General features: G+C 47.2%; 1 long non-coding RNA gene across 2 annotated transcripts in view; it reads left to right on the top strand.

Annotated features, from left to right (window-relative positions):
• The window catches only part of LOC118554151 (uncharacterized), a 37,763-nt gene extending 15,534 nt beyond the window's left edge, over window positions 1–22,229 (top strand). For both annotated transcript variants that reach the window (XR_013442663.1, XR_013442662.1), the window contains one exon: window positions 21,814–22,229. This is a non-coding gene — a long non-coding RNA (uncharacterized LOC118554151). The remainder of the gene's footprint in view (window positions 1–21,813) is intronic.
• Window positions 22,230–22,668: the final 439 nt, after the last annotated feature.

The raw sequence follows: 22,668 nt of genomic DNA on the forward strand, positions 1-22,668 counted from the left end.
CATTGCCTGCTTGGTGGTCTTTCTCAGCTTTGTACCGCCCCCCTGAAACGTTCCCCCTTCTGCTCTCTCGAGACTCCCTTCCTCTCTTCATCAGTTTTGTCTCCACATCATGTCACCTTTGCCCTCTATCTCCTTCTTTCCTTTTTTTTTCTTTTCAGCACAGATGATTGCTCTCTACAGGAGCTGAGGGACGCCTTTCTTTCCCCTAGAATCCCATAAAAGGAGAAGAAGTGGTCTAGGGGACATTTTATGTGAAATCTTATGGTAGAATAAGGATCTGTGTGAAATCACTAAGAGGCTGAAAATAAGACCACCTAAAAATTGGAGGGAGAGGGATTGGCCTGATTGTAGAAAGTTACATAGGAAGCGTGGGGATAAACTTTGACACCAAGAAGCAAAATTTGGGTTAAAGGAACTCCTCACCCCCATGGGAAATGGTGGTGGCAAGAGAGGCAGAGTGGGGACAGAAAACAGCTGAGGAGAAGGGTTAAGGCACCCTCAGAAGAGGGTGACTGGGCATCCAGTTGTGACCTTTTGTGCCATTTTGGCAGAGGTTGGGGCCATCTCCATCATCCATCCTGTGTTCAATGGCATGGCTGAGATGAAGGGAAGAGGTGTTTGTGTCTGTCTGTCTGCCACTCTCTCTAACCCTATTTATCTGGATTACAGAGAAATCCTTCCTTCAGGAAGTACATCTCTGTTCCACTCCCATCTCTATCTGACCCCTGATGTACCCACCCATCCCTCCCTCAAACTTCTGTTTGGGCAAGCCCTTGATCTTTGGATCCCATTCTTGTATGAAAATCCAGGGCAGTGTTCCTGATTTCTTCACCCACCGATGCTTTAGCCCTGGCTGGGAGACAATCTTAGTACCCCTTTCCATGATAAGAACTATCTGTTGGTCTGGCCCAGCCAGTCTCCAGCGAGCTGAACAGAGACGCAGTGAAAGAATGGGGCACTGACCACTGTCCATGGTTCTGAAACAAAACAAAACAAAACAAAACAACCCAGAAGTAATTTGGCCATGGTCTGCCTGGACATCAAAGTAGAGCTTGAGTTCACAAAGGCCTCAGAGTGAGGCCCCAGTTAGCAGTCCACTTCTCCTCCAAGGATGAATATGGGAGAGGGTTTTAGGGGCCCAAGGTTTCTGAGCTGGAGGAGTAAAATAAGCATGAAAGAAGAATGAGCTCAAGGGAACCCTTGCATTTTTCCAGAATGGGTTGGAGGGAAGGCCCTCTGGAAGGAAAGAAGGGCCTAGAAAGGGACAGGGAGGGGGAAGAGAAGGGCTCATCCTATTTCGCCCACTCTAATTCAAGTTGAGAAGCTCTGTATGCCCCAATGTCTCCTCTCCCTAGGCCAGCGCCCACTCCCCTTGCCTCCCACCTCCGTGAAGCTATTTTTAACTGTGCAGAACCAAAAATAGCTTGGCAGCAGCTTCAGGCCGTGGGAGAGGAGCTATTTATATCACCAGTGACGGTTCCAAAATAGCAAGCAGGAGGAGGGGGGCGGCTGGCACGCTAGAGAGCTCCTGGCCGCTGCTAAAAATACTGGCAGTGTGAGTCATCCTGGCCTGGCTGAGTCACCCCACTCTCCCCCTCCTTGAATCGGCAAGCAGCAGCAGCAGAACAGAACAGGCTAAGAATTGGAAGCTTGAGATGGGGGAGGTATCAGAGCCCATTGGCTATGGGAAAATGGGCAAGAAATGAATTGAAAGAGGGGCTTTGACTGTGGTGCCTGGGTGGCTCAGTTGTTTGAGCATCTAACTCTTGATCTCAGCTCAGGTCTTGATCTCAGGGTCGTGAGTTTGAGGCCTGCATTGTGCTCCACACTGGGTGTGGAGCCTACTTAAAAAAATAGGGGCTTAGGGGTGAATGTGCAGAAGGAATGGGGGGAAGAGGAGCCACCCAGTTAAACCCCCGGTGTGAGCCTGCAGTATTCTCAGCTAAGCACTGCTGTTTAGGGATGCTTGGGCAATTGAAGGGAGGGAGCCAGACTGAAGGTGTGCGTGTGTCTGTCTGTCCATTTGACTGTGACTGTATTTGTATGTCTGTGTCTGTTTGCATTTGCCTTCATAGCTGTGTGTCTGTATCCCTGTATATCTATGCATTTGCCGACGCCTGCATCTGTGTCTGTCTTTGTAAAAAATGTCCACCACTTCCTGTGTTGTGTGTAGTTCTATGTTTGTGTATGTGTTCATGTTTGCAGTTTTCTGTGTGCCTCCCTGTCCGTGTGTGTGTCTATATGTGAGCCTGCTCTCTGCCTTTCTTTCTCAGCATCCAATGGAGAATGTATGCATCCCCAACCTCAGTGCACCTTCTGTTGCCCTCTCGATATCACTGTTGGCCTCTTGCACAAACTATCCCTTACTTCTCTCCACCCAGCATCTTCCTTTCTATCCAACCACTGAACCCAACCATTTGTGAAAGTCTGTATTGCATGCAATCTCTAGTAAAAAGATGGAGGAAGGGAGCCCCATATGACCTCTCCCTTTTTTCTTGAATTATCCCGAATCCTCCCTGGCCTGCAGGAGTAAGTGGTTTTCCATCGCTCCATATTTGGGGAGCTGAGGGAAGAGAAGGGCTTTCTTTAGTTCTAAAAAAAAATTCCTGGTGTGGGCACAGGCATGCGCAGCGCGCACACACACACATACACACACAACTGAGAGAGAGAATGAGAGAGAGAAAAAAATATCAAGGTCCCTTCTTTACTGAGACAAGCTCTTTGCATCTGTTGCCATGGCAACCCGCCCACTCCTTCCCCGAAAAATCACCAAGAAGAGGTGATGGCATTGAGGACGGATTGGCTGATTTCTTTCTTTATTATTTTTTTTTCTGAAAAATGTCTTTTTATAGCAAGAACAGGCCGTGAGATCCCCTGCTCCTGTCTTGCATAGCTTTATTGGGGGCCTAGAGAGACATCACCCCTCAACCATTCTCAAAGAGAAGTGTATCTTTTCCAGAGATTTTGGGGATGATGGCCTCCTGAGAGAGAGATGGAGGGTGACTGGGGATGGGGGGGTCTGCTTCTTTAGAACAGGATGGAGACTCCTGGTTAGGGCTACTTTTCTGGATATTTGGGCAAGGACCTTTCTTGACAGAGGGTTGTTGAAATGTATCTTGTCTTACCCTGGACAAATGTGTTTATGATGAGGAGAAAGAAAGAGGAAGGGAAGGAGGGAGGGAGAGAAGGAGGGAGTGGGGGGTAGAGAATCACTTTATGGGTCTTCAGAGCAGATGACAAAATAGATGCCTAAGGATGCAAGATCTCAGTGGTAGTCAGACCAGACAGGTGGACAAGATGGCTCAAGAAAGATCCATTAATGCAATTGATGGTGCTAAGAGTCACCACCAGATTATAGCTGTGGCTACTTGACATGCACCTCAGGGAAGCTGGGCCATAGGTAAATGATCTAGGTGATCTGAAGCTCACCTTTCCTAACTTTGAGTCTCAAAGGCCTCCTCTAAAGCCTGGCCTCCAGCCACTGCAGCCACATCCCTTTCTCAAGTGAACTGTAGCCTCCTGCCAAATGACTGGATGGTGGAAAAGAAGGGATTCCTCATTTCCTCCTGTGCTTGGCTTGCTACAGAAATGGGGTCACTTGAGGCTGGAAGTTGGAAAGCCAGACTAAGAATCTGACTCTAGAGAGGAACACCTCTTCCTTCCAGTGGACTGCTGCCACCCTTAGCAGGCAAGGGCATGGCCTTGGGAGGGGAGTTAGCTCTACTTGAAGTGACGGAACAGAAAGACGGAAAGACTTGAGATTTGCTCTGACCTGTTAGACCAATTCTCATGGCAAATCTGACTGATATTGTTATAGTCATCTGATAGATGGTGAAACTGAGGATCAGAGACAGACAATGACTTAGCTAAAGTCACACAGCAAGTCATTGGTGATTCTGGGCCTTAAGCCTAGTTCCTGCTCCTAGCTCTTTCTCTTGCAGCATGGGGTAGAGCAGGGGTCTGCAGACGCTGGTCAGCATGCCAAATCTGGCCCACTGAGTGTGTAAATAAAGCTTTACTGGAACACAGCTACATCCATTTGTTTATGTATTGTTTATGGCTGTTTTCACCCACAAGGGCAGGGTTGAGCAGTCACAACAGAAACAATATGGCTTGGGAAGCCTAAAATATTTACAAACTGACCCTTTTCAGAGAAAATTTTCCATCTTTTAGGGTAAGATGAGTTCACACTAGGAATATCTCCACCTATCTCTCTCTTTCTCAGCCAGAAGCTCTCTGGGCCCAGGGCATAGTAAGCTGTCATTTTACCTCCCTTTACTCTTCTAAATGCCAGAAAGCAGTAATGTCCCTACACTCCTCAAGGGAGGACAGATTGGGAAGCCCAATGGGCTAGGCTCCTTACTGGCTTCTAGCCCCCATGGAGCATCTCCATGCAGGAATGATGGTCCACTTCCTGTTGCCATGGCAACAAGAGTTGGAGTTGGCAATAAAGAGTCAGGATACTCCATTCCATCCTTACCCCAACCCCAGTCTCAGGACTACATTTTGGGAAGGGGGGTGTCCCATAGTTGGTGATTAAGGTATTCAGCAGGACAGAAAGTCTTGGTGGGAAGAAAATCATGGTATTATGGGGTGTTAGGCCTCTCAGAATCTTCAATCTAGCCAAGGGGAAGAATCTTTATGCAACTTCTCAGAGAGGTTTGGTAACTTGCCCAGGGTCACACAGCTAGAATGAGAAGATTTTAAAATTAGAAATCAGGTTTCTTGATTTCTACTTCTTTCTACTTTTTAAAAATATTTTACTTATTTATCTGAGAGAGGGCACAAGCAAGGGGAGGGAGAAGAAGACTCCTTGCTCAATGTAGGACTCAATCCCAGGACTCTGGGATCATGACCCGAGCCAAAGACAGACACTTAACCAACTGAGCCACCCAGGCATCCCTACTTCTTCCCATTTTTACCAGGCTGTTCTTGGGTTTGAAACCACACCAAAGTTTTCTAACAGACTCCCAAGTATGTCCCCAGGCCCAGGTGTAGGGTTCGCCAATCTGCCAAGTGAAAGCATAATCCTTACGTAGAGCTAGTCTGAGCAATGGCTGTCTTGTCTTCATCTGCATCTTAGCAGCCTGTTTTCTTTCTCCCAAGGCCTTTTCATTATGTGATCACTCCCCCAATCTACTTGCACAGGGAGATATTCAGAACATTTTATCTATTTATGGTTATGAAATCAACAAATCTCATGTGAAGAGGGTACATGCTGACACCCACACACTGAGACGGTCAGAGCTGGGTGAGTGGGCTGAGCCGAGAAGGTGAGGGACATGGAACCATGCAGTGGGTGGGAAGAGGAGAGTGTAGCCAGGTGGGAAAAGACGGAACTGCTCTGGGCAAGGACCTGGAGGCAGGCCTGAGAAAAGTGGCCACAAGTAATACAATGAAGAGCATGTCAGACCAGCCATGTTCCAAGGGGGTGGGGGGAGGAAAATCAATCACCTAAAATGTTTTTTGAATGCAGAGCTGGGACGCAACACTCCTGTAAGCCCCAAGGGGTAGACAGGAGTTCAGGACACTGGCCTTGCCCTTGAGGAGCTGGAGGTCTGGAGGAGGAGACAGACCCTCCACTGTTCATTTATTAGTTCAGCCCAGTTTCAGAGTCTTCTCCACCACCATCACTCCCCCCCCCCACACACACACACTGGTGAATTCCTCCTTGCTCTGCTCGTCCTCTGGTTGGGTCCGGGGCCCTTCCCCTGTGCCCCCACCGCCTCCCCTATTTCCTCATCACCTCATCAGTGCATTTCTCATCCTGTCTTGTCATTGCTTGTTTATTTGTCTGTCTACCCACCAGCATCTCTGTCTGCTCTCCATATTCTCAGCATCTAGCATAGGACCTGGCCCAGAGCAGGGCCCCACGTATGTATTTCATTCATGCACACACATCTGAGTGCTGGGTTTGTGCCAGGCTCTGTGCTAGGCACTAGTGATACAATGTGTGGAAACACAGGCCTGGTTTTAACTTCATGGAGCATCCAGGCTGGTGGGAAAGTGGGAACTCCATGAAGTCAGTGAAACCAGAGCCGTGAAATGGTTGCTGCGAAGAAGACATGCCGAGTGTGTGGGGAGAAGTCAAATGAGGACTGACTGAGCCTGGGGAGTTCTGGGTGGACTTCCTGAGGAGGCGTGATTGAGCTGAGTTGCTGAATGTCTGGTCGAGCTGTGTGGGGTGGAGTAGACAGAGGAATGCAATCATAAATGAGACCCCAGACGGGGACAGGTAACCACAGAAGAAGCCATCACAGCCGGAGTCTGTGTTAACAGGTGTGGGGAGTGAAGGTGAAAAGGGGGCAGCCTCTGCTAAGGACAGCTGAACCCCCACCTTGACCAGGAGGCTTGGATCCTGTGCTATGGGCAGGACTGCGAAGAAAGAGCCAGTAAGTCCTTTGTGGAAAGCAAGGTGAGTGGGAGGGTTCCTGAGGCTCAGAGAGGCAGGAGAGGGTGGGGGTCCAGCGAGAGGCTCTAGCGTGAGATGCCCATGTGGAGTCCTGGCTCCTTCACATTGGGCAAGTGACTTAACGTCTCATGACTCAGTTTACCCATCTGTTGAATAGGTATGTGAGGAGAATAAAAGCTCCTACATCAAAGGATTGATGCAAAATTTTAATGAATTAAATCATTAAAGCACTTGGAACAATGCCTGCCACATAAAAAGAATACAATAAGCATTGAATGAAGGAATGCCAGTCATCATTATTTCACCTTTATGAAAAATAGAATTTTGAGCAAGGCTCTGAAGACATGGCATGTGCTGCCTGGGGAGATAGCACAGGCTCTGTCGCTGTACATGTAGAAACAGAGCCTGGGCACCCACTGGCTTTTTGTAGCCTTGGCCCAGCCTGGTCTGAGAGCAGCAGATGGGCTGGGCCAAGCTAGGGGCTGCAGCAATTCCAAAGAAAAAGACAAAGATGACAGCTGGGGCCTGGGAACATTGAGGGTTGCACACAAAATCATCCCAAGGGCTCTGGCCTGGGTCCCAGCACGATCCTTCCCCGGGTACCACTGGGTCCCACAGTCCTCAGCAAGTCCAGGATGGAGGCCCAATAAGCCCTTTCAGTGCTCAGCGACTGGATTTTTCTAGAAGCCAACCTAACCAAGTTCTTCCCCAACTTAAAACACTTCTGGTTTCTATCACTCCCAATTACCCCAAATTCCTCCTGGCCCCCCTCCTCTTCTGCCCCAAGGTGCCTAGGCCACCATAGGCACCAGCTTCAAGGATCTCCTTGTTATCACCTGAACACACCTTGCAACATGAGAGTTCACAGATGCAGCACTTACCTGCACCTTGTATACCTAATGCGTGCATTACCTCACTCAAACCTCAGGGCAACCTGCCACATGTGGGCTCTTATTATTCCCTCTGGCCCTAGGCCCAGCAGAGAGGAAGTCTCCAAGGAATGCTCCACAGGAGCCCAGGAGAGATGGATGGGGCTCAAGGCTGGGGTGATCATGGGAAAGCAGTAGGCCTGGGGCTGGCCAATGACAGAAGAAAAGCCTGAGGAGCAACCAAGAAGAGACTCCCAAGAGCAGGGGGAATGATGGTCCCCATTCCTGGAAATGCTGGAGCTGTAGGAACCATGGCAGGAAGGGGGTAGCAGCAGTTATGGTTTGTTGATGGAGCAGATTCAGGAAGCAGGAAAAGAACCCTGGGCAGATGGGGAGGAAACCCCAGGAAGCTTTAGGAGAAAGGACCATCCGGCTGAAGGGAAAGCTCTCGAATCACCTAGCATAGACAGGGGATGAGTTGGAAGAGCCTTCTGTCAAGGATTGTCAAGGATTGCTAAGGTTCTGGAGAATTGGAGGTGGGCTCAGCCTAGATCTCAGTGGATTGTGTTTGATGCCGGGGAGAGTCCTGGAGAGGAGACAGATTCTGGTTGTAGCTCTGCCACCAGCCTACTTGGGTGTTATGAAGCTCCTTCCCCTCTCTGGGCTCAGTTTCCCTGTTTGCAAACTGGCAGTGGCCGTGGATTGGACCACTTGGCCTGGAAGGGACCTCTATCTCTGGCATTTTGAGCATCTCTGGGCCCAGGGCCCTGCTGGCCGGTGCCTCTCAGGCTTTGGAGGTTGGATGCTGCTCCCCTGAGACCCAGTTTCAGGTGGGAAGAGCCCATGTGCCTAATGCTAGGGTCTGGGTGGACCTGAAGTCTCCTGGAAGACTAAGTCCTCAGCCCTGGACAAGTAGGGCCACCTTGGGCCTTGGAGGCCTGGCCTCTGTGGACATGGGTGGAAGCAAGCACTGGTACTGACCCTGTGGTTTTCCTCCTTCAAATCCAACCCATCAGAGGCTATTCTCACAGGTCTGTGCCAAGTGCACCAGGGAACTTACCGTTGGAGGGATCCAATGGGCTCCAAGGTGTGTAAAACAGACCCCCAGGTCATCCTCAGAGTGGTCTGCAGAGCCCGTGGCTGAAGCAACTACTGTCTCTTTACAGTACTCCTTAGCTTCAGGCTGATGGAAGGAAAACACCCCAGCAGTGTCCCACAGACTGCCATAGAGGGATGCCGCAGCCTGGAAAAATACCACATTTCATAGAATCCCAGACTCCCAGTTGCACTGGGAGCCCCTTAGTCATCCACCTTGGGTGACTGAGGCCCCAGTACAGAGAATGGAGTGGTCCAAGTGACACAGCCATCATTAGTAGAGGTGGACCCTGAACCAGGTGCCTGGCTCTGTGTTCCTCTCAGAGGCTGGCTGCTGGGATCAAGATGCAGAGAAAGAGCCCAGGCCAAGAGGCAGCGTTCTGGGAACTAGTCTCAACAACGCACTGACTTGCTGTGTGACCTTGGCATATAGTGTCTCTCGGAGGGATGCCTCAGTTTCCCCTTCTGTGCATTAAAAGCTTGGCTCTGGCAATGGATACCCCTTGGAAGAGCTATTCAGGATTCCGGAGCTAACTGCTCCAGAGCAGGAACCTCTCTCCTTTGCCAGACTTGGTGCTCACAGCCAGGCTGGGTCGGATCCAGCTCTGGGTCCCCAGCCCTGGTCCAGAGTCAGGGCCCAGAGATGTCTGGAATGTATACAGCACCTTGGGTATGTAGAGTAGTACTTCACAGCTGTCTTCAGTGAGTTCTGGTCAAAAACCCTTGTGGGTGTTACAGGGAGAGTGCAGGCATCATCAGGATTGGGCACGGGAGTCCAAAAAGCTGGGTCCACATGGCTCTGGGTAGCGTGGCCAGAGCCTGCAGGCCATGCGTCCATCCAGAAACTAACAGATGCTTGTAAGCAGTCTGGAAAAGGTTTGGCCCCAGAAATTTCCAGAGAGCTGGTGAGCTGTAGGAAGCCTTCGATGGAAGCAGACATTTGCAAGTAGCAACATGGTTGGCTGGCCATAGAGTCCATAGGGATCCCGAAGCTTGTCTAGAGTGATCAACGATCCAGAAAGCCCACGTAGGTGTGGACTGTCCTGGGGAAGAAGAAGCAGCTGATGCTGTGCTGGAAGAGGCGCTTTCTGGCTCTGCTGCTGGGTACAGGGCAAGGGCCAGAGGCTGGCACACTGTGCCAGCTATTCTCAAGGTTAGGGAACACAGGACTGACCTCTGGCTAGGAAGTCCACATCACGGGGCTCTGGCTCACCGCTCTCCAGGAACACGCCCGGTGACCCCGGTCAAGTCACTACTCTTCTCTGGGCCTCAGTTTCCCTTTCAGTTTAATGAGTGGGCTGGAGAAACTGGTAGGGACCTTCCAGTAAGATCCTAATCCGACCCCAGGCTGAGCCCGAGGAGAAAAAGGCTAAGGCAGGAAGCTGGAGGGGGCGTGGATCTCCAGAGACCCGGGGTAGCCCCGCGGGCAGTGACGTTCTCACCTGGTGTTTTCACTCTGTGGCCTTGTCCAGAGAGGATCCCCAAACGCGCTAGGCCTGGCATCTTGTTTCCTTCCAAGGCTCCTATGGAAGAAGAGTCTCCCCTGTTGGAGGGAGGAAGAGGGGGGGCGAGGGGCAAGGGGCAAGGGCAGGACCTCCTTTCTCCATGGTTGAAATTTCCCTAAAGTGAGTGGAGGGCGCTAGAATGGGGGTGGGGTATATGGCGCCGGGGGCTTCCTGGGCCCAGACTCCGCGCGGGGCTCGCGGCTCGGGGGCGGGGGCAGCTCCCGGGCTCTAGCGGAGCCGCCACTCCGCCGGTTGCCTTTAAAAGGCGCCAGCGCGCGCGCATCAGCAGAAGGGCTGCGGCTCTCTTCCAAAATAGGCAAGAATTGGGAGGCCGCGGGAGACAAGTTGCTAGCAGCGCAGACGTCACCCGGGGCCTCCCTACCCTCCCCCCCCCGCCTGCATCACGTCTCCATGGCAACGGCGTACCGCGGCCGCAGATGAATGAGCTAGAGCTAGGAGAGGAGGAGCACGCAGAGACAAACGCTTCCCCTTTCAGCACCTAGGGTGCCCCAGAGAAGAGGATGCAGATCTGGCGCTAGAAGGAAGGGGGCGCCCTCATAATCAAAAAGACTCCAAAACCCATTCATTCCCAAATGATCCTTTGTGTCCCTAAAATCCGGAAGCTACATGGTCCAGGGACCCCTGATCCTTTGGTTTAGGGCTTCTCAAGTCTCAGGGTTCCCCTTTACCCCCATCTCCCCTCTCATTCCGTAAGCTCTCTCTGCACCTCAAACTCTGCGGAAAAATCAGACATCATGTGGCTTAGCGCCACCGCGTGGCCAGTGGTGGCGCTGCGTCAGGCGTGCTTATGGCTGGGGTCCCGCCGTCTATGTCGCCCTCTGGCGTCTGATAGTGGGAATATCATAAACTATCTCAACAGTCTTCACATAAGGACCCTAATTAACAAGCCATCATTGAGACAGTAGATAACGTTTAGTGAGTGCTCTTGATGTGTCTGAGTTGCTAAGCGCTTCATTTCATTTCCACAGCAACTCTGCAATTCAGATGATGATGATGATGATGATGATGATGTTACTATTACGATTTTACAGGTGAGAATAACAGGCTGAGAGAAGTCGAGACTTGCCTAAGATCCCACAACTGTAAGGGGCAGAACTGTCACCTGAACTCATGACTGTGAAAAGCAATTGTGACACTCACACTTCCAAATGCATTGTCTTTGTCGATCCACCCCATAGTCTCTTGAGATAAGCAAGACAACACTTTTTAAAATTATTCCCATTTTAGAGGTAAGGAGACTGAGACTCAGAGAAGTGAAATGTTCTGCCCCGAGTTTCAGCAACTATGGATAGAGTCCAGGTCTCTAGGCCCCTGATCTAGGGATTTTTAGGCAGTTGGATAATGGGGAATCCAGCACACCCCTGTGAGACCTTACCCCTTAGTAAGAGAGACTGAGGAGATAGCTCATCCAGGGCTACCCCTCCATTAGCAAATGCCCAAGGACAGGAGAAGAGCAGAGACCCTCCCCCACCTCCTAGAATTTTGAGAGTTCATAGGAGCTAGATGCTTGTTTATTTCCACATACATAAAAATGTATTCTGTGCATCAAATTTTAGTGTCGTCTTCTAAGATGGTCTTCCCACTTATGCAGGACCATTTGCACTTATCCTGTATTGGGCTGAGAAAATGCTTCCTGGTTTCAGCTTGCTGCTCTTAAATTGACCTGCCCTATTTTCCAGTGCCTAACTGTTCTCAGGTCTATTGTCTTCTTGTTTTTCCTGCAGAGATGCTGACTCCATGCCAGGCTCTGGTGGCTGTTGTTAGTTTCTTCTTGCTGGCTTGTATTTTGGAGCTCAGGGGTGTACCTTGTTATCTAGTTTTGTTGCAAAACTTTGACCATGTGATTTGATTTTATTATATAGTTGCTCTGTTTTAAATGGAGATTCAAATCTGTGCCTCCACTGCGGCTGCCTTCCCTGTTATTCTTAGCTAGCCCACTTGGGGATGCCAAGGGTTTGAGTGTAAACCATTAAAGGGAATCCAAGGGGCTGGTAGTCACACTTTCTAAAGCTCCAGTTTAAAGGCACTGCTGCGGGTGTGGCTTAGATCTCTCAGGAATTTACAGTGAACCAGTCAGCAAAGAGCATGTTGTCCGCATATGGGTGACAGTAACGCCACTTACCAGATCCTGGACTTCCAAGGCTTTAATTAATGGCTTTCCTGTTCCCATTCAAGGGGCACCAACTCAGTCAACATCTTTCCCTCATCCTGGATGGTTCTGTTGTTTCCCCATGAGCTTGTTAACAGGATTTGCTGTCTTTATGGCAATCCAGAAAGGGCTGGAGAAATCCATCCAGAGGTGACCTTTACTTAGATTTACCGAGATGTGTCTCCAAATAGCTTCTCCTAAATGCTTTCCTACTGTTTCCTCCAGTAGGAAATGCTGGAGGGTATTGGGGTGTTCCCTCTTTTTGACCCCAAACTTTTTCTCCCAAGGTGCATTTACAGTTGCCTACATAGACCCACTCTGCCTCCTGACATGAATGTCCTCTGGAACAGCCAGTAACTCCAGGAAGTCTACAGGATTGGGACAATTTGGGACCAGTTGGCAAATTCCTTATGCACTCACCATTCCACCATTGGATTATAACCATCCATGTGTAATTTCTTACCCATCCCATATCTGCCCCCAAGTGGCTCCCAGGGATGTGCTCCAAGCCCAGGGTTTTAGTGTCATAGCAGTGGGGGTGGGGATGGGCACAGGGATGTGTCCTCTCAGTTGGTTTTCCACAGCTGTTCAGTTCTGACTTCTACCAGCCAGAGCCAAGAACCATCTCATGAGCATTTTCAATTGGAGCCATATCTAGTAAATTCTCATAAACCAAGCACACTTGGGAACTTTTTCACAAAGAAATCTCTGGTACTGGATATTTTCCATTTGCACCTCCAGACCCAGTTGCCACCTTCTCAAGCTTGCTTCGAGTGCAGGGAGGGTATTCTCTATGATGGCATCAGGGAGTTCCTTTGCCCATTGGTTGCCAGGTGATGTGGCCAACAGGAATCATTGGCAAGAAAATAGAAGGATGGAGGAGAGTGAGGTAGAGGTATTTGAACTTCTTAGCTCCATCTCTGCCGGGTGACCACGGACTGGTGGCATTTCTTCATCAAAAACTGAAGTCCTGGGGCGCCTGGGTGGCTCAGTGGGTTAAACATCTGCCTTCGGCTCAAGTCATGATCTCTGGGTCCTGGGATCAAGCCCGGAGTTCGGATCCCTGCTCAGTAGGGAGCTTGCTTCTCCCTCTCCCTCTGCCCCTTCCTCCTACCCACCCCTCGTGCTTGTGCATGCTCTCTTGCGCTCTCTCTCAAAAAAAAAAAAAAAAAAAGACTGAAACCCCAGTCAGGCACTTCTCTCCCTGCAGCCTCCCTCTCTAGGTTCAGGCTGACGTGTGGCCCTCTGCTACCAATAGTCTGACCCTGGTTTCTCTATATCTACATCTTTGTTTCCCCAGGTTGTGTGTGCCATCTGCTTCCATCTCAGGAGCCTGACAGATAGCCTCCCCTACACATCTTTCCCAGTGACTCATTGGCTTGAATTAAATTGCCTATTTTGGAACCAAAACATAATAGGAAGGAACAACAATGTAAAATGATTATAAGAAGGTAATAGAAGATTCATAAATGAAATCTAACATAACTGGCATTCCCAGTGGGATGATGAGATTAGAAAAAAAAATGCAATAGGAAAAATATTAAAAGATACAGTATCACACTTTCTGATCTAAGAATTAGCCTTTATTTATATATAAAAACTCACAGGTTGAAAAAGCATGCATGTCCTGGAGGAGGGGAGGGATGGCATGAAAGGATAGAACAAAGCCTCAGGTACTAGATTCATGAAATCTGAAGGTATTAGATTTCATGGATACAGTCAGATTCCCACTGGCATTCATGGGGGGAAAAACTTGTCATATAGGCAAGTAGGAAAACATCATTCATTCATTCAACAAATATTTATGCTAGATCCTGCTGGAGACATTTGGGATACAGTAATGTACAAACTAATGGTCTCTCCCTTTGTGGAGTTTACAATCTAGTGGGGACAGAGACCAAACAACAGACATAATGAATAAGAAAATTCAAAGATGTTATGTTTATGGAAAAAGAAAATGTAGAGCAAAGTTGTGGGATTGGGAAATCTGGGGGTTGGAATTTTAAATAGAGTAGTAGGGAGGACTTGTTGACAAGTTAGGAGCTCTAATGGTAGGCGTGTTATACCGTGGCAACAAATATGCTCGATTCTTCACTGCTTACGGCAACAAAGGGAGATGTTGAGGGGCAAGTTGGGAACTAGATATTGAGTTCAAGAGGGAGGTCTGAATTGGATATAAATTTTCAGGGAGATGGTATATAAGTGGTATTTAGAGTCACAAATCTGGAGTGAGCATGACAGAAAAGAGAGGGGTCCGAAGGCAGAAACATGAAGAGATCAGGGAAGAGAGGGAGACTGAGAAAGAGAGACCACTGAGGCAAGAGGAAGAGGAAGGAATGTGTCCTAGAAGGCAAGTGCAGAAAGGATTTCCACAAGGAGAGAGCAGTCTGTCAGGTCAATTTTGAAGTGGGAATAGCTGAAGTCAGTAGATGAGAACTGAGAATTTAGGACTTGGATGTCATGGATGACTCTTTCCATGGATGGCCAAGCTGAAAGCCAGGTTGGGATGGGTTTAGGAGGGAACTGACGGGGAGAAATTGGAAGGAATATCAGCAGGGTTTTTTTTCTGCAAAAAGGAGCAAAAGTAGGGGTGGTAGTTGGCAAGGGAAGTGAGATCAAGAGAGTGTTTATATGTTTTTAAGATAGGAGGAATTGACTACATGTCTATATACTGATAGAAAGGATCCAGTCAAGAGCAAATATTGCTAGAGGGGAGAGAGGGGAGACTTGCTAGAGCAGAGTCCTTGAGAAGGTGAGAGCAGAGTGAATGTGAAGGACAAGGAGGGAATTGGCTTTGGACAGGAGCTTGGAAGCCTCAGAGAGCAAGAAGAGCAGGTGCAGGAGGGGTGTATGTGGTAATCAAGTGGGTGGAAATTCTGATTGCTTCTATTTTGTCAAGGAAGTAGGAAACAGAGTCATTAGCTGAGAATGAGAATGAGGGAGGAGGTGACAGCTTGTGGCCTCTTCCCCATCTTCAAAGCTAGCAGGGTAACATCTCCAAATCTCTCTCTGACCCACACTACTGTCTCCTTGGTCTCCCCCAATTTAATTAATTAATTTATTTTTAAAGATTTTATTTATTTATTTGAGAGAGAGAATGAGATAGAGAGAGAGAGGGCATGAGAGGGGGGAGGGTCAGAGGGAGAAGCAGACTCCCTGCTGAGCAGGGAGCCCGATGCAGGACTCGATCCTGGGACTCCAGGATCATGACCTGACCTGAAGGCAGTCGCTTAGCCAACTGAGCCACCCAGGTGCCCCTCCCCCAATTTAATTTAAATCACAGCTGCAAAATCCCTTTTGCCCTGTAAGGCTCTGGGGATTAGGATGTGGATAACTTGGGTTTTGCCTACCACACTTGGTAAATAATTCAGAGCATCACATTCATGTTGCATATCTTGCCATTAAAGTAAAAAAATAAATTGAATTCTACTATTTCCAGATCTTTTCTGTGGAATTAAGTTTGGGAACCTCAAGAATTCAAATGATAATATTTAGAAGAAATCAGAGAATACCAAGTATCCTGAGCCCCCAAATCCCATGCCAAATGAAGCATGTACTGCCCTTACAAGGGAATGCCCATTTTCTTCGTGTCTGATCCCTACCTTTCCTCACTGACTTCAGACTTAAACTAAAGCCCTGTTCCAGGATGCCTCAGAGGAACAAGTACAAAGTCTGATGCAGAAGAAAACCTAAATGCCAAGCTTTTTGGTTACTCAGTGGTACATATTATATAAGCAAGGCAAAATAAGTGCTTAAATCGTTTATTTACCAGTTTTCAAGATAAAGAATTGGCATCTTATCATCATACAAATGTGGCCAGTTATTTTTTTTTTTTTAAGATTTTTTATTTATTTATTTGAGACAGAGAGAATGAGAGAGAGAGAGCACATGAGAGGGGGGAGGGTCAGAGGGAGAAGCAGGCTCCTTGCTGAGCAGGGAGCCCGATGCGGGACTCGATCCAGGGACTCCAGGATCATGACCTGAGCCGAAGGCAGTCGCTTAACCAACTGAGCCACCCAGGCGCCCTGGCCAGTTATTTTTTTAATGTTATTATGATCTCATGGTTTTAAACAAATTTGATGGGCTTTAATCATTGCAATTGTTTTTTTTTAAAGTAAACTCTACCCCTAACATGGGGCTCGAACTCACAACCCAACCCCAAGATCAAAAGTTGCATGCTCTACCAACTGAGCCAACCAGATGCCTGCAATTGTTATTCTTTTTTTTAGATGTATGTATTTATTTGGGAGAGAAAGAGTGTGAGATAGAGAAGTGCAAGTAGGGGGAGGGGCAGAGGGGGAGGGACAAAAACAGACTCCCTGATGAGTGCAGAGCCCGCCTTGGGGCTGGATCTCATGACCCTGAAATCTTGACCTGAGGCAAAACCAAGGGTCAGAGCTTAACCAACTGAGCCACCCAAGTACCTGCCCCCGCAATTGTTATTCCTTTTTTTTAAGATTTTTTTTTTTTATTTGAGAGTGAGAGAGCTCAAGCCTGAATGGGGAGAGGGGCAGAGGGAGAAGCAGACTTCCCGCTAAGCAGGGAGCCAGACATTGGAGCTCCATCCCAGGACCCTGGGATCATCACCTGAGCTGAAGGCAGACAGTTACTGAGCCACCCAGGTGCCCCATGCAATTGTTATTCATATTGAAACTCAATTGCCCCATCTTTGGCCTCTTCACAAAGGCATCTGAGATCTTTTGAGTGTGACCCTAGCAGCCTTTGGTAGCTTTTTACTATCTGGTGTGACAAGATATTCCAGGCTCCGGGCATTTCTGAATCAAAGATTATGCACCTTTTACATTTAAATTTTTATGAAATCCAATTTATCATTTTTCTTCTTTTATAGATCATGCTTTTGGTGTCCTATCTAAGAAAACTGTCCCAACCTGAAACTAACGCTACATATAAGTCAATTACACTTCAATAATAATTTACAAAAAGAAAATCGTCCCTAACCTAAGATCAAAATTATTTCCTGTTTTCATTTTATAATTTTCATAGTTTAAAGCCCTTACACTTAAGCTAGATGTTCCATACTCCATGATTTTGATGACAGCATGTCTGCAGTCTAGATTAGGTTTTGTTAACAGAAACATGCACAGAGTTTTAATTAGAAATGTAAAAATGTTATTTTTATGATTTTAAAAAGGAAAATGTTCTTGATTTGATTTTTATTTAGTTTTTTAAGTTCATTTATTTGTCTTTTTAGTAATCTCTACGCCCAACATGCAGCTCAAACTCAGGATCCTGAGATAAAGAGTCACATGCTCTTCCGACTGAGCCAGCCAGGCACCCTGATATTTATTTATTTATTTATTTGAGAGAGAGAGAGAGAGAGAGAGAGAGAGTGCACACATGCAAGCGTGAGGGGCAGAGAGAGAATCTCAAGCAAGCTCCACATTCAGGGCAGAATCCGATGCTTGATCTCACAATCCTGATATCATGACCTGAGCTGAAATCAAGAGTCCGATGTTTAACTGACTGAGCTACCCAGGCGCCCCAATCTTTATTTATTTTTAATTACACAAATGACACAGGAGAATAAACTGTACCAAAAGAGCAAAAGTACATAGAGTAGAAAGTGAAAGTCACTCTTGCATACATTGTTATTCATTCATTCAAGAAATCTGGGTTAGCTGCCCATTCACACGTTACTTCCACAGTTCAAGATTCATTAGTCTACATACAAAAATGTTGTATACAGTATGCTGTTGACATATTATGGCAATAACTTTACCATTTTCCCATAGCTACATTCTCTTATTCCAAAGACAGTAAAACGAAAATCTTTGTATCACGACAGACTTTGTATGTGCAGAGGGCAACTCAGAGGATGCAGGTTCTGGGGACAAAAGAACCGTATCTTGTTGTTCCCCAAGAGTAAAATGAGAAGGCTTTCCGGGGTGCTGATGTCTTTCAGATGTGTTAAAAAGAAAACTGAAGTTGCAAGACAAGTCAGGGGCTTTCTCGTTATGACTGCTTCCTAAAGATGTAGTAAGAGTTTAGTTGTGTGTTTTTAAATCTAATTTCAAATTATCATCATCATGGGCCAGCTTCTTCTTCACTCTCCCCAATTAACTGAACATCGAAATAACAAGAAAGACACATATGATGTTTTTGACATAAAATCCAGAACAGAGATGCTAACAGCTCCCAGTGAATCACCAATCTTGACTTCATCTGAAGGGCATTGGGGTATTTCTCATCTGCTTCAGCTGAAAAATCATCTTGGCATGATCTCCACCTGTAAGCAGGTCCAGCCAATCACCCATTCTTTTCTTTTTTTTTTTTTTAAAGATTTTATTTATTTATTTGAGAGAGAGAGCGAGCCCAAGGGGGGGTAGGGTCAGAGGGAGAAGCAGACTCCCTGCTGAGCAGGGAGCCCGATGTGGGTGGGACTCGATCCCGGGAATCCGGGATCATGACCCGAGCCGAAAGCAGTCGCTTAACCAACTGAACCACCCAGACGCCCTCACCCATTATTTTCTTACTGTGTCTCTGGTGTCCTTCACAAATTCCTGCAGTTTTATCTCCAAAGGCAAAATAGATCAGTGTCATTTCAATAGATTTTAAGTCATCAAATACCAAATCATTCTGCATTGAAAGAGCTGTGCTTAAAAAATGTAACTTAAAAATGTAACTTTATTTCTTCTACCATCTTCAGAGCCTAGAGTTGTAAAACTAAGCAGAAGCTTACTTGAGGATTCCGGTCCACTGAGTGGGTCTTCCTTCTTTGGCTGCAGGATCTGACTGGTAACTACACACAGTCCTAAAAATACAATCTCCATGGTTTTATTAGCCCGTGTTGCTAGAAATCCTGTCCTTACCAATAGAGGGCGCTGAAGAGCCACTGAAGGAAGAAAGAATTTTCCTGGTTCTGGTATGTCTCCCCTGCCAGTCTCTTGCAGAACCCCTTTCTCTAGTGCTCATTCTCTCTCTCTCTCTCTCTCTCTCTCTCTCTCTCTCTCTCTCTCTCTCTCAATTCCAGTGGGAGGGCGCCTGAGTGGCTCAGTCAGTTAAGCATCCGACTCTTGATCTCAGCTCAGGTCTTGATCTCAGGGTCATGAGTTTAAGCCCTGTGTTGGGCTCCACGCTGGGCATAGAGCCTTACTTAAAAATAAAAAAAAAATTAAATTAAATCAATTCCAGTGTAGTTAACATACAGCATTATATTAGTTTCAAGTGTACAATATAGTGATTCAACAGCTCCATATATTACTCAGTGCTCATCATGATAAATATACTCTTAATCCCCATCACCTATTTCACCCATCCCCCCACACACACCTCCCCTCTGGCAACCACAAGTTTGTTCTCTATAGATAACAAACTGTTTTTTGGTTTGACTCTTTTTTTTCCTTTGTCCATTTGTTTTGTTTCTTAAATTCCACATATGAGTGAAATCATATGGTATTTGTCTTTCTCTGACTGGCTTATTTCACTCAGCATAATATTCTCTAGATCCATCCATGTTATTGCAAATGGCAAGATTTCATTCTTTTTTATATTATAAATATAAAATATTCCATTGTGAACATTCCATTGTGTATATAGACCACATCTTTTTTATCCATTCATCTATCGACGGACATGGGCTGCTTCCATAGTTTGGCTATTGTAAATAATGCTGCAATAAACATAGGGGTGCATATTTCCCTTCAAATTACTGTTTTCATATTCTTCAAGTAAATACCCAGTAGTGCCATTCCTGGGTCTTAGGCTAGTTCTATTTTGAATTTTTTGAGGAACCTCCATACTGTCTTCCGCAGGGGCTGCACCAGCTTGCATTCTTGCCCACAGTGCACAAGGGTTCCTTTTTTTCCACATCCTCACCAACACTTACTTCTCTCTTTTTTAAGATTGTATTTATTTATTTGGGGGAGAGAGAGTGAGAGTGAGAGAGAGAGTGAGAGAGAGAGAGAGTGAGAGAGAGAGAGAGAGAGATCACGAGCAGGGGGGAAGGTAGAGGGAGAAGCAGACTCCCCACTGAGCAGAGAGCCTGATGTGGGACTCGATTCCAGGACCTCGGGATCATGACCTGAGCTGAAGACAGACACTTAACGGACTGAGCCACCCAGGTGCCCACACTTGTTGTTTCTTGAGTTTTTGATTTTAGCCATTCTGACAGATGTGAGGTGGTACTCATTGTGGTTTTGATTTGCATTTCCCTGCTGATGAACGATGTGGAGCATCTTTTCATGTGTCTGTTGGCCATCTGGATGTCTTCTTTGGAGAAATGTCTGTTCGGGTCTTCTGCCCATCTAATGCTCAGCTCTCGGGCAGGCAGTTTTCTCACAATAGGTTCCTCGTGGGCACAGCTTCCTTGAGCATCTGCGTCGTGCAGACCGGTTTTTCCAGTGGCCAGCTCCTGCCGAGGTCAGCTTTCCCAGCTCCCAGTTCCTGAGCGGGCGGGCGGTGGCCAACAGGATGCAGCAGCCAGCCTCTGCCCCTGGCACATCCTCCAGGCGGCTCTGCAGTGTTGCCAGCAAGGCACTTCGGTGACTCCTCGTTGTCCTCTCTGGCGAGGTCTGGCCCCCAGCCTAGGTGTGGGAGTGCTCTTCCTCGGGCACTCTATCTCAGCCCTACAGGTGAGGACTACTCCTTAGATGCACTATCCCTTTGTTCTTCAGTATTCTCTGTAACTCCTACTAGTAAATCCCCCATTATCCCAATCCCCTGGAAATAATTCTTTATATTGAATTGCCCCTATTCAAATTACTATGTGGATCATGTCTCCTGGCTGGACTCTAACTCATACAATAATATCATAATGTCCTTTGATAGTCTTTCGGGCAAGTCTGACTTCCTGGCTCTTTTTCAAACTGTCATTATTTATTCTCCCTCATTTTTTCTTTACGATGAATTTCAAAAATCAGGGTATTTTTTTTAAAAATCAGTTTTCAAATGCTATGAAACAATCCTTAAGATTTTAATTAGGATAACATTGAAATAACATGTTAAATTGTTGAGAATGGGCATCTTTGTGATAAGAATAAGTCTTCCTATCCAGAAACATGAGTTAGATCCTGAGACAGGTAATGCTCTCCATTGTTGCATCTCTTTATCCTTGCTCGTGGAAAATTGTTTCTTTGTTTGGCTGTGATTTCCTTAAGAAGGTCTTGTATGCCCCCAAAGTGGTCCCCTGGTTGCTACTGCTGGGCATCCAAGACACAGAAACAGCTTGGGATTATTTTTTAAATAATTTCTCAGCTTGAGTTTACCACCCAATGGGCTAATTCAAGCTTCACGCCTGCCTGAAGATGAAAAAAACTTTTTTTTTTTTCCCCTAGCTGGGTCCACAGCTGAGACAAGCTTTCTAGTTGCCTCCCTGGCCCAGTGGGAAGCTTGTTGGTCTTCCTAATAAAGCGATTGCAGCCTTTAAGGGTCCTAGCTTTGTGCAAAGGTCCCATTTCAAACTCATCCCGTCTCAAAGCCTGAGGGTTCATTTTTTGTTCTTAAGCGAGGTTAAAAACCAAGCTTTCTCCCTTGGAGAGCCTATAAGCAAGTGTTAGACTGCCCCCTTGTGGAAACCCCAGACAAGGTTGAGATAGGCTTTTTTAGGTCCTTGCAGATAGGACCCATTAGAATGGTTAACACCTCCTCCCCACCACTGAGCTATCTATAATTATCTGAAAGAGTTCCTTCCTATGCTTAAGAGAGAATATGTTTATACTCAATGACACGAGAGTGACACGGGTCTGGAGGACCCCTAGGATGCGAAAAATGTAATGTTCCTCGTTCCTATCCCTCTCTGCTTAGGTCATAACTACAGCTACAGAAGGGGAGACCTGGACATATTGCCAACAGCAGCTCAGGTAGCTGCTCCCCAACTGACAGCCACCACCCTGCTGGTTAATGGAAGGCCTTCCTGGGATCTGCGGGACACAGAGGACTGCAGCGCTGTCTCCTTAGGCAGAGCCTCATGTTAGTCAATCTCGTGGCACCTGGTTCTTCAGAAGGAAAGAGCATAGAGAATAAAATAGAATTTGACTCCTCGCCCCAACCCTTAAAGAGACTTGTCTGGGAGGGCGGCAGACAGCCTGGAAAACTGTGGGAACAGAGGTCTGTTTCCTGGCTCCATGCATCCTCCCTAGATTCTGGGGGCCGCGTGATGCATGGGCTCTGATGGATGCCATGCCAGGACCATCACTCCCAAAGTAAAACTGAGTCCTAAACTAAGTTTTTATTAATCTTTCTCCTTATTGCAGCGGCATATTGTAGTGCATGTCCTTCTTGAGACTGCAGACTCAGAAGCAACACAGCCTGGTTCCAAGTCCTGGCTCTGCCCCTTTATACTTGTGAGACCAGATAAGTGACTTAACGTCTCTGTGCTTCCTCATCGGTAAAATGGGGGCACTAACAACACCTCCCCCTAAGGCTGTGTGAATGAATGAGTGGACCCATGTGAAGAGCTTAGAATAGTGGCTGGCATGTACTAAGTCCTCAACATACACTAATTTTAAGTCTATAGAAGAAAAGCAAACAAGCAACAAAGACCATGCCAAGTCTGTAACCCTTCCCAGCCCCTGCAACTGCCAACCTCTGAGCTCACAGGCTGCTTCTCTGGTACTCAGGGTCCTCTGTGCTTCTAGTACTCGAGGATTCCAGATTTCC

Source organism: Halichoerus grypus, chromosome 11 (genome assembly GCF_964656455.1).
Source record: "Halichoerus grypus chromosome 11, mHalGry1.hap1.1, whole genome shotgun sequence".
Taxonomy (NCBI): domain Eukaryota; kingdom Metazoa; phylum Chordata; class Mammalia; order Carnivora; family Phocidae; genus Halichoerus; species Halichoerus grypus.